At 38.8% G+C, this 16,391-nt stretch overlaps 1 long non-coding RNA gene across 1 annotated transcript in view; it reads left to right on the top strand.

Annotated features, from left to right (window-relative positions):
- Positions 1-691: 691 nt before the first annotated feature.
- Positions 692-16,391, top strand: part of LOC137162097 (uncharacterized) — a 159,812-nt gene continuing 144,112 nt past the window's right edge. The window contains exon 1 of the long non-coding RNA XR_010922277.1: positions 692-756. This is a non-coding gene — a long non-coding RNA (uncharacterized lncRNA). The remainder of the gene's footprint in view (positions 757-16,391) is intronic.

Here is a 16,391-nt window from a genome sequence, read left to right as displayed (position 1 = left end):
CCTCCAATAAAACCCTAAATGGTTTGAGTGCTGGCTACCTGACAGATCATATCTCTCCCTCCCCATGATATACTGCCACAGCTGAGATCAGCAGAGGCACTCAATATAAACAAGAGGCATAGCTCACAGTGCAGTCTCTGGGAGGGTCCCTTGATTCTAGAGCTTGCTGTGGTATGTCACAGCCCACACTTATCATCTTTCTGGGTGTGCTACAAAGTCCATTTCTCCCCCACTCCCAGAGGAGTGGGCTGAGGCACAGGCTTTGATGGGCAGTCTTTGTTATAATTTTTGGGCTAGATGCTTAGAGCACTAGTTGAATATGAAGAAAGAGAAATAAAAATATGTATTCTGGCACAATAATGCTATGATTATGTTGCTTTGATATGTTTAACGTCACCAGCTCAGCAGAATGCCAGATGCAACTGAGGTAGTTATGACCAACTTGTACTCATAAAACTAGCTATTTTATATACATGCAGGCCTTGGTTGTGGGAAAATTTGTATCAAATGTACTATAGTACCTCAACCTTAAAATCCAGCTCAATCAACATTTCCTTGAGGGTTCACACCTGATGTCACTGAAGTCAGTGGCAAAACTTCCAATGACTTTAATTAGGCTGGGTTTCACTGTGTAATCATCTAATACTTTCCACCAATCAGAGTGAGTCAGCAGCAGCACAAGCAGCTGCAGAAGAAGGTGCAATAGAATAAGAAGCTGCACTGCCTTGTTGCTTTCTCCTTGGAATAATTTAGCAGGTTAGTTATGCATAAGTAGATCCTTGGTTTCCCAGTATCACTGGGATAACATGAATTAGTGTTTGGGGAGAGTTCAGCAGCATGTTAAAAACCCTGGAGATAAGGCTTGTATTGGGCTGCGTGTGTGTGTGTTACTGGAAGATCAGTTCTAATTCTTTCAGCTTTTGTGAAAAACTTTCCTAAGCCAGAAACTCAGCTGCTACTGTTGCTTCAGTGGCATAAAATAAGCCTTACGCAACAAGACCAATGCTTATCACTGACTGTATTTCTGACCTTACTATATCATCTCCAATAAACAGGCATGCTTTTTGTGGAGACTCATGTTTTCTTATCTTTGAGGATTACACCGGACAGTGTTAACCTACAAATAAATAAAAACTTTCCTTAATACAATGCCAATAGTCACAAACATATATACCATGGTTACTTCTGTTTAAAGAAAATCTCTTAGAGGTTTCATTTTCTTTATAAAGCAGCTGATCATTTTCAGTCCTCAAAATTCAGCTCAGTTCATCTCTGTATCATAACATCTGTATTTGACCTACTGACTCCTAAATTCTGATCTAGTTAATTAAGAAATATTTGTGAGCTATGCTCATATTTCTAACAGCAATGGAATTACTGCCCTCAAAATTCAAACCTGCCATCTGTGTTGTATATGTAATGAAATCTATATGGTGAGGAGATAGCTGCCACAGTCACAGGTAGGGTTAGGGGAATGTCACGTTTTTTGCTCATATTCCTGCAGAAAGGAATTTGCATTTTATCTGCCATTTTAAAAGAGTATTCTTTTACTGCATGCTAGAATGTTATGGGGGAGAATTCTACCTAATACTCATTGACACAAGACAGGAATCTTCTTTTCTCCCTGTTAGATTCAGCCTGGCAATCGATGGGAAGCAAAGTAGAATCAATTTTAATTGATCAGTCAGGTTTTTAAATAATTGGCATTCATCCCAATTGCTTGACAAATAACTAGTATCTAGCATTTTCCAACTCTCCTTCCAACTGCACATAACTGTTGCTGTGACTTAGAAACTGTTGCATGTACCAGGATACAGCAAACAGCTTCTTGATACTCCAGAGGTACCTATAAAATTAAAATGTGTGGAAAAAAGTGGGATGTAGGATGCAAACCAATAAATATTCACACCCATATGCACCTACTGCATGTTTTGCTGCCATAAATTCTGCCTTTGTGGTATAGCTGGCCTTGTACAGGGTATGCATTGCTAAGTGAAGCTTAGAGAAAGGTAATATATTTCATTGGACCAACTTCTGTTGGTGAGAGAGACAAGCTTTCAAGCCATACAGAGCTCTTCTTCACATTTGAGAAAGGTGAAGCTTAGAAATTCAGGGTTGCATTTGAATGACCTGTCTGATGGTGTCTATTCTTTTGCATTAGAAATATTGCAGCACAGTAGAGGGCTAGCTAATTGCTACAGCAATAGCAATAGAAGATTTCAGTGATATAATGTATCCATGTCCATTCTGGGCTTTACTTTATAATAAAGAAATTAGGGACCAAATACTTGTCGGTGCTACACAAACACAGACATACTCCCAAACAGCAGGCATTGACAAGTGTGGGCTGAATGATGGCCACTCTTATTCTAAATTGCCAGAAAACCTACTTCACAGAGCTCTGTAGCAGGAGCTGCAGAGGAATGTGATGGGATCTACTGCCTGTCTGGTACTTTGAATAATAAAGAGTGTAGCCAAGTGGAAAAGCCACAGGGTTGATGGGAGTAGGGTAGCCTGTGTGACCAACTGAGGAAAAATTGCTTCTCATAGTGGATTTGCTACTAAGAAACTAAGTTTACTTGTTTTCTATAATTGGTTATTACAGCTGTCCAGAAAGACTTTAATGGGAAGAGAAAGAAATCCAATGAGACCAGAGGGACTGAGTCTGTGCTGCTTTTCTTAAGAGCGGTGTTTAAAGTGTGCTATCTTACAGTGGGTCAGAGACCCGAGAAACACAATTTCTAAAAAGTGAGCTAGATCACAGAGAGGTGCACCGTGTTCAGTGTGGTCCTGAGGAAAACACTCTCTGATTGGCTGCTTTCCCCACTTATTTGCCTCCTGGGATAGAGCAGCCAATCATGGCTGTTGCAGGCAGAGCTCTCTCCCCTTCTCCTCAGGAGCCAACACTATTCTCATGGGAGGGAAAGGAGCAGAAAAGAGCCCAGTAGCTGAAGGTGGCCCCACTCCCTTCTCTCCAGTTCCCTCCAGCAACCAATGGGATAGCACCTCTGCTTCTCTCCCCTTCCCACTCCCTCCCTGTAACACCTGGCCTTGGAAGATGGAAGAGAGGAGGGGCTGCTACAGCTTCTTCCCATCCCTGGGAGAGGGCGGGAGCAGGAGGGATGGGAAGAAGGAGGGAGCAGGAGAAGCAGAAGTGAGGCTGGGGGGGCAGAGAAGTTGGGTGGGAGCTGGTAGGGGGACAGAACAGATGTGGGAGCTGGGATGTGTGTGGAATGGATGTTGGGCTGGGAGCCAGGACTGACTAGGGGAAGAATTAATGGTTGGGTAGGGGGATGGGCAGTTCTGAGGGACAGATGAGACCCCCTGACTTTTTCTAGACCACTTTAAGCACTGTGTAGGAGGCACAAAAAGCACAGCCCAGTAAGCATAAACAAGGACAAGTCTCATTCAGTATCATGTCAGCTAGTCATGGGTGGTGCCTACAGGAAACAGGGTTCAACCATGGCTGGCTGACACAATGCTGAATGTGCTACTCCTTGTCTACACTGATTGCAAAGTTGTGGTCAGCATCGAGTTAACTAACTTGACTCTTGCAAGTGGCATTCTAACAGGATTTCATTTTGTAGTAAAAACATGTGGGCAAGGGGTTTGCCCAAAGGTAGAAAAGTGTGTCGTTTTTCATTTGTAATCAATAGAATTGCTTGTTTTTTTAAATCAAGATAATCAATCTGTTTTTCCCAGCTCTCAAATTAAGCTGTTGGCCTAGTAGCCATTCTATATTGGTCAATTTTAGAGTGATTCTGACTGTTTAATGGTTGATTAGAAAAACTTCACTGCAGAACTATCTGGTGACTTCAAAAGCCAATGTTAGTGTGCCTTCCTACAGGGAGATAGTAAGCCCTTGAAAATGAATTGTCTATACTAGAGAATCCTACTTTGTGTTAGGTTATATGTGGCAGAGTGTAGTATTTAGTTGGACCTGCTGGTCTCATGTTTGTCTGGCAGCTAGCACTCCTACTGGCACATCCTTCTGTTTATCCAGTTGAGTGGTTTCCTGCTTAAATAAAAATAATGTTTTAAGACGATATAGAATTTTTAGTCCAAGATCTAGTAAGAACAACACCAAAAGCAATTTCTACTCCATTATTAGAAAAAATTTTTTTTTAAAAGGTATCTATGCGCTTGGGTCCCTTCCCCCTCTTCCCCTTGGGAAAAGTTCTATTTTTATTTCACACCTTTGAAGTGACCCAATCCATCCCACTCCTCACAATGAAAATATAAATAATTAAAGCCCAAGCTAGGTAATCTCTGCAAAACCTTGGATGACACAGAAGCATTTCTAGTATTAATACATTTTATGAGCACACAAAATGTTGCAGTCACTTTCAAATGAGCATCATACTTTTATCCACCATCCATCCTTTATCTACATCATGTTCTGCTCCAAATATTCTCCAAATAAACATATATCCGACTCTTTTCATAAAACTGTGTGTGTATATAAACAAAACCAGAAAAAACATTTTAAAATAAATCTACATTGATATTCCAAGTTGTTTTAAGTTTGTGAGCCCAATACTTAGTTGCTTTGTTGCCAGTAATGTAGATGGAAGCAGGTAAGCACATGTTGTACAAGGAACCTAGCAAATCAACAATTAGATAAAAACAAACAATTTAATATTTGTTATTGCAAACAGTGCAAAGACATCAAATTGATCATGCTATGCCATTTTTTGGCTTCTGATAAATTGTGAATTAATTACTCCTGTGCTTCAAGTCCCCAACAGTAAAATAAGCATAATAATACTTCTCTACCAGAGAAGTGTAATGAGAATAAATTTATCACTGATTTGGTGAGGTGCTTATATACTTAGGTGCCACATAAGTACTTTGGGGGGATTTGCCTCCTTGATCTGCTGCCTGTAGTACCCAGTGTGTGGATCAAAGATGAAAAGATGGTCGGGAAAAAAAGAAAGAGTACTCTGATATCAAAATGAGAAATGGAATTTAATTACTGCTTTGGAATGGGACAAAGTAATGCATGAAAATATTTCAAAGGTTTGCTGGTGATATAATCTAAACAGAAGTATGGAAAAACATGTCTAAAAAGTTTAACATCAGTAAGAAGGCTTCACATTATCTTAGTTATAGTTACTCAATTAACTTTCTGAATCATATAGTGCCTACATTTATGTTGTTTTGCACTTACCATAAAAGCCAATTTTTTATTGTATAAATATGACAGAAGAGCATTGATTGCCTGTCCGAAGTGCTTAATCAAACTCTATTATACTGCTAACCATTAACCACCTAACTGAAAGTTATTGCTTGGAAATGTTAGTAACTATGGATCAGGCTTGAATAAAAGAACAAATCATTTATGCTGTTTTTCTTTTGCCTAATATAAGTTTTTACTTCCTGGAACAAAAGTGTTTTCATACTTTGCTATTAACTTACATCTTGGTTTTGTCTAATTTTATGTAAAGTATACTGATTTATTAGAAAGCTCTCTCTACAGTAAACTGATAATTGGATGCTGTTGAAAGAATGAGTTTCATTGATCTAATCAACGACCACAGACATTACTGAAGTAAACCTCTTAACAGTGCTGGGGCGTATTTTGGTCATGATCAATGTTCGTGAATCTTCCCTTGTAGTTTTTTGTTTTATTTAGCACTATCTGAATTGATTTAAACCTGCAGCAAATTTGATGTGTTGAATTTATCTTGACACAATGTTTCATTATTTTTCAGTCGATGCAATCTTTTCGTTGTTTATTATAGATTAAAAATCTTTCTTGACAGTGTGTGTAAATAATCTATTTATACCTGTTGCATCAATATGTGTGCGTAGTTGATAAGAAAAGGGAAATATTAAAGGAACTGGGCTTTAAATAAATTAGTTACATTTACATTGCACTGGTATCTAACTTAATGCTGTGCAAAATTCTTGGTGATACTTAGTGCATGGAAGATGCTGTCTAAAGTCAAATGACTCTCTCTTTTTCCCCCCTCTCTCTCTACTCCTCTGTGGACTAGAGAAAAATCAGGTGATGTGCTAAAGTGAATAAATCATCTATATGTCACTACTGATTAAGGTCCCCATCCTACAAACACTTATGTGTTTAACTTTAAGCCTGTGAATGTTCCCAGTGAAGCCTAGTCTTCAATCCACTTGAATGGGACTACACACAGGTTTAAAATTGAGCATGTGCATAGCAGGTTGCAAGAACAGAGCCCAAGACCCCTGCAGCTAGCTCTGTGTGGGTGCACAATGTTAACATAAAGCACCAGTGACTTTCTTTCACAGCAAGAAAATGGAGGGGTGACCCTTAAAAACACCGGAGCAGCAAAAAACCCCATCATTTAATAATTGTTAAAGATGTCTGAAGACACTGCTTGTAACATGCTTTATCAGAAACTCAAACTTCATACAATTACTGTAATCAGTTTTTAAAAATTCAAGTTGACATTAATGTTAAAGTCCCTTTAGTTTTTAAATGTAAAATAAACTTCTAAGCCATCTTTGCTTTAAAGAGACTGGACTGTAAGACTGTAAATAGCTTTTGTTTTTATCACCTAAAGAAAAGGCTGTCTGTATCTTTAAGACTAGATGATTCAGCTGACAACACTTCCCGGAAACTGTAGACAGTTTGCTCACACAGTGGAATCTTTCTGGCTTGCAGGTGGGCTCTCAGGGTTTTATGCTATTTTAATATGTTAAATATTATTAATTAATTATATAAACTATATTCTTTTAAAATATTATTTAATTATATAAAGTATATTCTTTGTGTTGATAGCCTTGTATATGTTGTTATAGCTGTTTCTTGCAGGAATTTGTTGTAAAGAGGAAACAGAGGTAACCAATGTTGAACTACTGTTTAGTAATGCAGTAGTAGACATAAGCTTCAAATTTTCTAATCAAAACCATCCAGCCTGTGTAGTTCAGTTTCACTTTTGTTTTTAGTCAGTTTCACTTTCAGGATTGCAGACCTGGAAATTTTTGCAAAACATTGCAGGGGCTGTATTTGTTTACAAACAGTTGTCTGTTTTGGATCTTATTTTTCTAATCATGGAAACATTTGTTGTTGTTTGAGGATCTGTAAACGACTGTTATTACAACATCTAAGTTTGGGAACATGTTTGAGTTGACAGTGCTGTTTTTAATGTGTAACTGGCTGAGAAGAAGTATTTGCAAAGTCAGATATGCAGTGCCAATGTGGTTAAATGTACTGATTGCAATCTAGATGCAGTAGTTTAACAAGCTGCACATTTGTAAAGTTGTACATTAATTTGTTTTTGGGAAAAAACAAAGTTTTTTTTATAAAGTAAGTGGGAGTAGTTGGGAATACTTAGGAAAAATGTAGATTGTTTACACTCGTCTGAATCTTGTTGATTTGTGCATTGACGCTGAAGATTGTTGCATAGGCTATATCGCTGTTGTTGCAAAAAAACCAAAAACAACCTTCCTGAAAAAACACACCTCACCAACAGAAAAGAAATATTGTTTAAAATCTGTACTATTGGTTGGTGCTACAGTCTTCAGGTGCTTGGCTCTAGAGCCCAGCTGGAGAGAGACATGCTGGAGAGGGTTGAGAAAAAGCAAATCCACCACAGTAGAGCCACTCCATGGAGGTTACTGAAACCCACTGGAGTAGCATATATAGGGCCTTTATGTAGCTTTTCTATGTATGTGTTGTGGGGAGAGGAACAGGTGGGTCTGCATATCAGTAAATCCTGTTGCCTCTCCTATCCACCCCTCTCCTATGCTGCTACCCACAGAGACCTATTTGTCTATCCAAGACCATAATAAAGCCAGAATCTTGAAGAATATGTGGCAATGTCTTACAGTTTTCTTTTCTGGTGTTTTGTAAAGGGCAGCTCAAAGTTATGAGTTAAAAATGGTCAGCTTTCTATCTTGCTTATGTGCCTAAAGTGGAATTAATAGATAGGTCATTGAACTGTTCTACTGGGTGTCCATAGAAAGGTTATAATCAAAGGAGGTACAAGTACTCATTCAGTAGGGGTGGATTTTGCAACAGATTTGATAGCAGTGGAGTTAATTTCCCTGGTGACTCAAGTGAGATAGTGTATGTAGTTTTATCTTTTTCAGAAAATTTCAGAGTAAATTGTTTGGTTCAATAGCTCTTACTGGCTACATTTAGATAGGCATTTTGTGTGTTTATTAAGTTGTTTATTTGATGTAATAATACTAGTGATTTAATAAAGATAAGAATTCAGATGAAAGTCAACAAATTTCCCATTATGCAGCTGGCCCAATTCAGGCAGTAAGAATAAATTAAAAGATAAAATGTGCTTGCTTGTTTGATTAAGAGACCAAAATTAATCATTGTGAAAGAGAAGTGTTTCAAATTGAAGAAAAAAGCTTTCATTCTCAGTGCAAAGTGATAGACATACATGTGCACTCACTTGCTGTATTATATAATCTTTCAAGAAAAAGGATTGGCGTGAGTATATGTTTCACAGATGAGATAATAAATTATATGTAATGAAAAATGCACTTACAGCACATTTTGAAAAAAAATTCGTTAAATGGCTGTAGTGCATATATATAATAGTGCAAACTTAAAAGTTAGTATTTATCTTTTTGTAACAAGATCACAGCGAGATCACAATGCAGATAGAATAAATATCTGTTCATTATCCTTATAGAGATTAATAAAACCGGGACTTTTCAGCTTGGAAAAGAGACAACTAAGGGGGGAAATGATAGGGGTCTATAAAATCATGACTGGTGGTAAATAAGGATGTGTTGTTATTTACTCCTTCTGATAACATAAGAACTAGGGGTCACCAAATGAAATTAATAGGCAGCAGGTTTAAAAGGAAGTCTTTCTTCACACAATGCACAGTCAACCTTTAGAACTCTTTCCCAGGGGATGTTGTGAAGGCCAAGACTATAACAGGGTTAAAAAAAGAACTAGATAAATTAATGGAGGCTATGTCCATCAATGGCTATTAGCCAAGATGGGCAAGGATGCAAAACCATGCTCTGAAGTGTCCCTAGCCTCTGTTTGCCAGAAGCTGGGAATGGGGGACAGGGGATGGATCACTTGATGATTACCTTTTCCTTCTGAAGCACTGGCATTGGCTACTGTCAGAAGACAGGAAACTGAATTGGACTTGGTCTGACCCGGTATGGCTGTTCTTATGTTCACATAGTGAACTCCAAAGCCTGACTGATAGAGAGGAAGGAATTAATGTGTGTCTATTAAACACCAAAGACCCCTAAGTGTTTTTACCTGTATCTTAAAAGCTTCATCCTGCCCTTGCATATGCAGTCTGCTCTGGTGTATCAACAAAAATCAGCTTCTGAGCTTGTGAATGCATGTGTGATAATTTGATGTTTTTCCCCAGGATATTTTATTGGTGCAACACTGCATATTTGAGGGCAAAATCTAGTCGCAAGATAGTATTAGATAAATGTGCCACTCCGCAGCTGTTAATGATAGCAGCAGCACCAGTGACAAACTAGACCTAGATAGGGAAAAAAGCATTCCCATGACAAGGAAGAAATTAACCTTACTTGTTTGCAGTATTGTTGTAGCCATGCTGGTCCTAGGATATTAGAAAGGTGGGTGAGGTAATATCTTTTATTGGACCAACCTCTGTTGGTGAAAGAGAACAAATCTGTGTGGCTCAAAAGTTTTCTCTTTCACCAACAGAACTTGGTCCAATAAAAGATATTACCTCTGTCTCTCTGATTAACCTAACTTAGCAGTTAAACTACTGTATGAGAGGGATGAAAAAAAAAATGGGTGAAAGCATGGCCCCACTACTAGAGCTAGTGGAAAAATTCCCATTCACTTCAGTCAGGCTAGAATTTCACCTTTGATGTTGCTGGTCCAGTAGCAAACCCATTTGTAAACGGGACCAAAATATCATATCTCTGGTGAGGTGGAATATTTTCTTCATGAAAAGTACGAATGCTTAGAAGAAAGGAAAGAAAGAGAAAGAGAGTGAGCAAACAAGCAAGCACTTACAGTCTTGCAGTGCTGTATGATGTTTAGTTTGTAAGTCCTTTGAGACAGGAACTGTCTTTTTCTTCTGTGCTTAGCATCTAGCACAAAAAGGTCCTTGTCCATGACTGGAGCTTGTATTGCAATACAAATAATAATAATAACAAATAACATATGGCTCTGCTGGAAGGAGTAATTAAGGAAAGGGGAATCTAGTGAAAACTTAAGCCCAAGGGTCTCTGACAGCAAGAATTGAATATCTATATCAGCTAAACAAATGGTTTGTATGATCACAAAGTAGATAACAAAGTATCATTCATGCCACTACCAAAATAATATTCCTTCAGAAGAAAAATGGCTGACCTCTAGATGGCTCACAACGGTGGATTGAAGCAATAAGCCATTTTATATCACGTTTAATGCACTGTATTCTGAAACTTGGACAATGCCAGTTAAAACATTGTGTTCATTTTAATAAAACAATCCTTGAGAGAGCGTGAGAGAATGTGTTAAACATTCACATAAGTAACATTGTGGCATTCCAGAGTCATTCCAAGATGAGTTTGTCCCAGCCAGTTAGCTGTGACTTCAAAACAAGTTACTTTCTCCCTGACCGTGTACCCCTCCTGTGACCAGTTGGGAGGACTCCTCTCTGCTCCTCCCCTATCTCCTTGCCCTCCCTGCAGAAGCAGGCCTGGGAAGGAGCAGAAGGATGTGAAGAACCCCTCGAAGAGCAGAGGTGAGGTTGAGGGGGGCAGAACTGACAGCATCAGTATAATTTCAGAATCTGTTTGGGAGAGCTTTCTTCTCAGTTATCGTAAAACCATACAGCACTGTACATTGACTGTTGTGTTACAGATAACATACCTGCAAGACGGACCTGTGGTGACAATGGAAAGATCACCCACAGGAGCCCAGATTGGAGAATGGTGGCATGTCTACATTAGAGCTTAAGCTATTTAAAGTTGAGCAACCAAAATTACTAGCCCCTCTTTTAAAAAAAAAAAAAAAAAAAGTGGCAGCAGATTTTTAGATGCCAAGTGATACTTAACTTTTGCATGTGGGAATGTAAAGCTCTAATATTTGCCACTTCCAAACCCTTCTCTAGTAATGTACTTCCTGTCCTTAATTGTACATGTATGGTGGTTCCTGCGTGTTTATGCAACTTGACTAATGGGAATTGGAATTGTGTTCCTAATTTGTATTTCAGAAAGGAGGGCACACATCTTTCTATGAACTTTTACTTTATACTATCCCTCACAATGCAGTCTAGGTCTCCTCAACTGTCTAATGCAACTAACTTTTGGGTCGTCTTTTCTATTTGATCATTTGATACTATGTATTTATGCATTAAAATAGTACAGGGTCATATGTACCATATCAATAATAATATATTTTACAAAGCGTATCAAAGAGCTCTCCAGAGCCCATATCTGGAAAAATGTAGGTAAAGGGGGAAGCTGCTTTTTATATAATATATATATATGTTTAGTGTTTTTAAAAATAGAAAGAGTGTATAGCAAACCAAAGAGGTTCAGCTGTGCTTCATAATAACTGCATACTAGCTGAATTATCGCACAGTTTGTTGAGATTGACTCCATATCAGGAACTGTTTATTAAAATATACTACATAAAAATAATCCTCCTCTTTGAACGGTAGGAGGGAATTCATCTCCAGAAATGTGTGTCAGGGCTGGGCATGTGTTGAAATTTGTCAGAGATGAGATCAATAAGTGGGCACTGCTTGAAGAGTAAATCACCTGGGGAGAGCCAGAGAATTGTCATTGTAGTGGAAGCATCTCAGTAGAAAAAGGTGTCTGTCCCTGTTCATTAGAAAGGAAAATGAAGAGGGTAGGGCGGGAGCAAGGAGGGTGGATTGACTAGTATAAAGAATAACTGTGCAGGGTTAACTTTTCCTGTTTGTGCAGTCTGAACCCATGTTTTTAGTTAATTCTTGTCTTTGGGGACCCAAGAAGGAGGTAACAAATTGTTCCCCTGCTGCACCAAATTCACTGAAATTAGATCACGTCTAAAAAATCAAATGGAGTTTGGTTTATTGGAAGTAACAGAGAAATAGATAAATGTATCTGGAGTTAAGCAAGTGTTTTCCTTTTAAATTATATATATAATACCTTAACTGGTGTTTATGTATGTAAGCATATGAAATTGCTTGTGCAGTAAACGTTCTAATGGTTGCTGTGTAGAAACATTCCACTGGTACTGCATGAAGTAAATTTAGTATTGTTCAGTGGAATACACTCTGTGGAACAGGAAATCTTCAAGATAGAAGGAATTTTAAGTCTCCTGGCCTGCTTGTTTTGTGGGTTTTTGTGTGTTTTGGTATAACAATGTGTATCTTACGGCATCCAATAAATACGACAGATACAAAGGTTTACAAAGCTTAGTTTAGGAGGTGATCTGCTTGAGAACATATCAAGAACTGGCTTGGATTTGAAATAGAGAAGATTATTGTTCAGGACCCCTTAAGACCCTGTTCCTGAAAACATTTATGCAAGAACTTAGTTTTAAACATGCGTGTCATCCCACTGACTTTACTGGAACTGCTCGTGCGCTTAAAGTTAAGTACATGAGTGTTTGCAATATTTGGACCTAAATTTGCATCTGCAAGTCTTGCACATGCAAGTTTGGTATTTACTCAGCTGACTGGTGAATACTAAGTGACCTTCTGGCCATTTGGGAACAGAGTCAAGTTCTGTTTCCTGCCTTATCATGGAACTTTCATCAGTGTAAGGAAGCCTTGTCATCTGCTATCAAGCATAACTGAGTTCCTTCCCAGTGTTTAAGAAGGCAAAAAGTGCAGAAGGATATTGCTAGCAATGCCAGGGAAGTTGAAGGGCCTCTGGAAGATCCAGGTAGGATGCAGGGAAGGGTAAGAAAGGTGTCAAACGATGGGCTAGAATGACTGACTGACATAAAAAATATATTTTCTTGGGCCCTAGGATTTGCAAGTCTTTGAGGCCCATCAGGCCCAGGCTTCAAATATTTCTTCATGTGTCTAGTGGAGCCAGACGGTGGGGCTATGTTGCAGGAGCCAAATACATTTTCTCTGTGAGAAAAATGCAAAGTGAGAGTGGGAAATTTCACTCACTGCTGCGAGGGGCGGGATGAGGTAGATGGTTAGAAAAACGACATAGCTCATTCATACAAGCATCTCAAAGTGCCTTACAAACATAAATTAATCAACATGACAAGCCCTGCGATCAAGGAAGTCCTATCCTACCTATTTTATGCGTAGTCACTGTGCCACAGTTTCCCCACTCAAGGCTGAATATTGAGTCAGAAGAGCCACAACTGGAAGCCAGGAGTTTGGCTTCCCAATCACCTGTACTAACTAAAAAATAATCAGACAAGAATAAATTGGAACCAACAACAAGCCCCTACATCATCTTACACTACAAAATAAGGGGCGCAGAGAGGCTGGACAGTGGTATGATAGTGATCAATATTCTGCAGTCTTTAGCACAATCTGAAATCTTTCTTTCTTTGTTTTTTAAAAACGTAACTCTGGAATTTGCTAAACATAAATCAGAAATGATTCAGGCCTTTTACAAGGGAGCAGTGAAGCCTCATTTGGAATACTGTACACTACTGTATCTTACTATAAAAACACCAAAGGTATATGGCAAAGGAAATCCAGAAAGACAGCAGAGTGGCTAGGCAGTAAGATGTGAGAGGAACTCATATGCACTGTGGCATAGCGTCAGTTTTAGAATAGCAAGAACATATCTTCCTCATTGTCTGTTTGCCCATCCCTCTCTCGTTGTTCTTTTTTGTTTTTTTACCCCTCAAACCTGTCCTGCTCTCCCAAATCTTCCTACACCTCTGGACTGATTTTTTTTCAGATGGATTTAGCACTGAAATCAGTGGAACCTGAGGGTGCTAGGTATGTGTGACCCTCAGGCCACTAGTCTCACAAGCTAACTTTGAGTGTCTTAATCCTGAGCACCTGATGGCACTGAATACCTGATACTGCCTGGGGTTTTGGGAATACATTGATTCTGCTGAATTTGCTTCTGCGGCGCCCCACTTTCCGCTCTGACTCTGGCATAAGCTGTGTGGAGAACTGCAGGAGCACACATGCCCTCAAAAGCACCAGAGTGTTGCTCCACATTTTTCTCTCTAGTACACCTGTGATTATCAGGGTCCTCACTAAGTCCCTGCCTACATTTACACTGTATTACATATACCCCTTTATGATGCAAGATGTGGTATGGGGCAAGGCTGGGGGCTGGGAAGTGGTAAAAGTTAATCATCCATGTCTCACATGTTATTCTGGAGGTATTCAGGAATATAGCCAAGCAAAAGATCAAGAAGAGTGTGAGCCAAAGCCCACTGAAGTCAATGGGAGGCTTCCCATTAATTTCATTGGGCTTTAGATGAGATCCAAATTAGTATATTTAAATACAATTTAAATTTATATATTTAAAGTGGTGCAAACCCTGTGTGTGCATTCTTATTCCAGTGTCAGAATGACTTGCTTCAGTTTAACTTAAACTGTTTCCAATAGATTTAAATTAAGCCACCATAAACCAATTTTACCCTGAAATATGAGCATCCATGCAGGGGGTTCCACTGATTTAATTACGTTTGGTTTAAATTCACACTTTAGTTTATATTAGTGCAACTTTGTTGTGTAGACAAGGTTTGTGTTTAAAACTGTCATACAGCCTGTATCCTATTTGAATGTTTATATGCAAGAATAAGGGAGTGTGAAAGTAAGGAAAAGTAAGGCACAAGAAGAGTCAAGAATTCTTTCACGGAGAAGGTAAGCTAAGGACAGTTGTCAAAACAGACTTGTGAATGAAAAAATATTGGGGTGTGTAAATGCTAACTCAAAGAAAGGACAAATCTAAATGAGTCTCCTGGGCTCCTTCCACTCAAATGCTATGTTCTTGAATCCAAGTTTAGTCCCTGTATCAGGCTCCAGTTTAAGCAGCATTGATTTGTCCTCATCACCATCATAAAGAATTTCTTCACTGGGTGCTATGTGTGGGGAGCAAGATCTGCAATAGGTTTGGCTGTTATAGCAAAGGTTAAGGAACTTGAGAGGATGATGGGGGAAAAAAAGAAAGTTCATATTTTTCCCCGTAAGGTCAAAAATCTTTAAATTTGTGTGTTTAAAATTAGGTGTAAACTGAAGGACTACAAAATAAATTCAATAAATACTCCATCAGTATTTCTCAACTGGTGAGTTACAACCCTTGGGGGTCAAGAAAGGCAATCATAATATTTGTGAGCCACTGAAAGTTTTATTACAATCTAAAACAAAGAAAATCTCTCTCCCCAACTCCCTGTATACCCAGACCTTCAAGTCAAGTATTCTGTCAACCTCTCAAAACACAGACACAAATAAGTTCTATAGTCTCATCCATGTTATCAGTGATATACTTTTTACTCTTACTTTTATAGTAAATATAAGGAGGTGATGAAAAGTTTTTATTTCAATTAAGGGGTTGCCAGTTTGAAAAGGTTGAGAAACACTGCAAACAAATTTAGGCTTATACTATACACATTAAACCACAATGTACAGTACAGCATTCTGGAGAGACAACCCAGCAACAAAAAATCTGGAGACATTCTGAATATCACAATGTAGGCCATTTAAAGGCCTGTCAACAGACAGTACTAAAGGGGAAGTAGGGTGACTAGATATCCTGATTTTATAGGGGCAGTCCCGATAGTCTTACATAGACGCCTATACCCCACATTCCATCTCAATTTTTCACACTTACTCCCTCTTAGGGTGCCCAGATACTATGTTTTAAGGGAGTTTGGTGCAACCAAGGTAGGTAGACTTTCCCAGTCTCGATGCTCTGGAATTTTGTCTGGCCTTTCTGCAAGGCTTCTTGTGGCATCCTGCCCCTGCACTGTTTCTTTCTCTCTTTCTGCGTCTACTCAGAGCCAGCCACAATCAGGTCCAAGGACTCTCTCTATTAATTGCACACAAAAACCTATGTTAAAAGAACGTATTAAGGTTGCAAAGTCAAGCAGTCAGAAATTAGGAGATGCCAGAATTAAGGTTGCCTGTGGACCTTAATTCAGCTCCCATGTGCATATTTAATTACATGATCACATATTGTGTTTTCCACAGGACCTCTGACTCATTCAGGCATTTCCTATCTTTTGAGTGCTTGACTTTGCAACCTTAATAATCTTATTTAAATGTATATTTGTGTGTATAATTTTCTTGGGTTTAAAAAAAACAAACTGAAAAAACCAAAATTCCTTCATGTGGCATCATATTGACACCCACAGAAGTCATCAGGAGGATTTGAACCTTTATATCCACTGCACAGACCTCTTCTCCTTGAGCTAATGGAGTAAATGATTGCAGTTGCAGATTGTCATCCTCTTTGTGGATCCAGACTAGAGGAAGATGGGAGACTTTGTCAGTAGGTTTTACAGAGAGAGGCTGACAGCAGAGACA

This window comes from Emydura macquarii, unplaced genomic scaffold, assembly GCF_026122565.2.
Source record: "Emydura macquarii macquarii isolate MOO-44397 ecotype Brisbane River unplaced genomic scaffold, CSIRO-AGI_Emac_v2 contig_2422, whole genome shotgun sequence".
Classification (NCBI taxonomy): Eukaryota; Metazoa; Chordata; order Testudines; family Chelidae; genus Emydura; species Emydura macquarii.
This window is presented reverse-complemented; position numbering and strand designations above follow the sequence as displayed.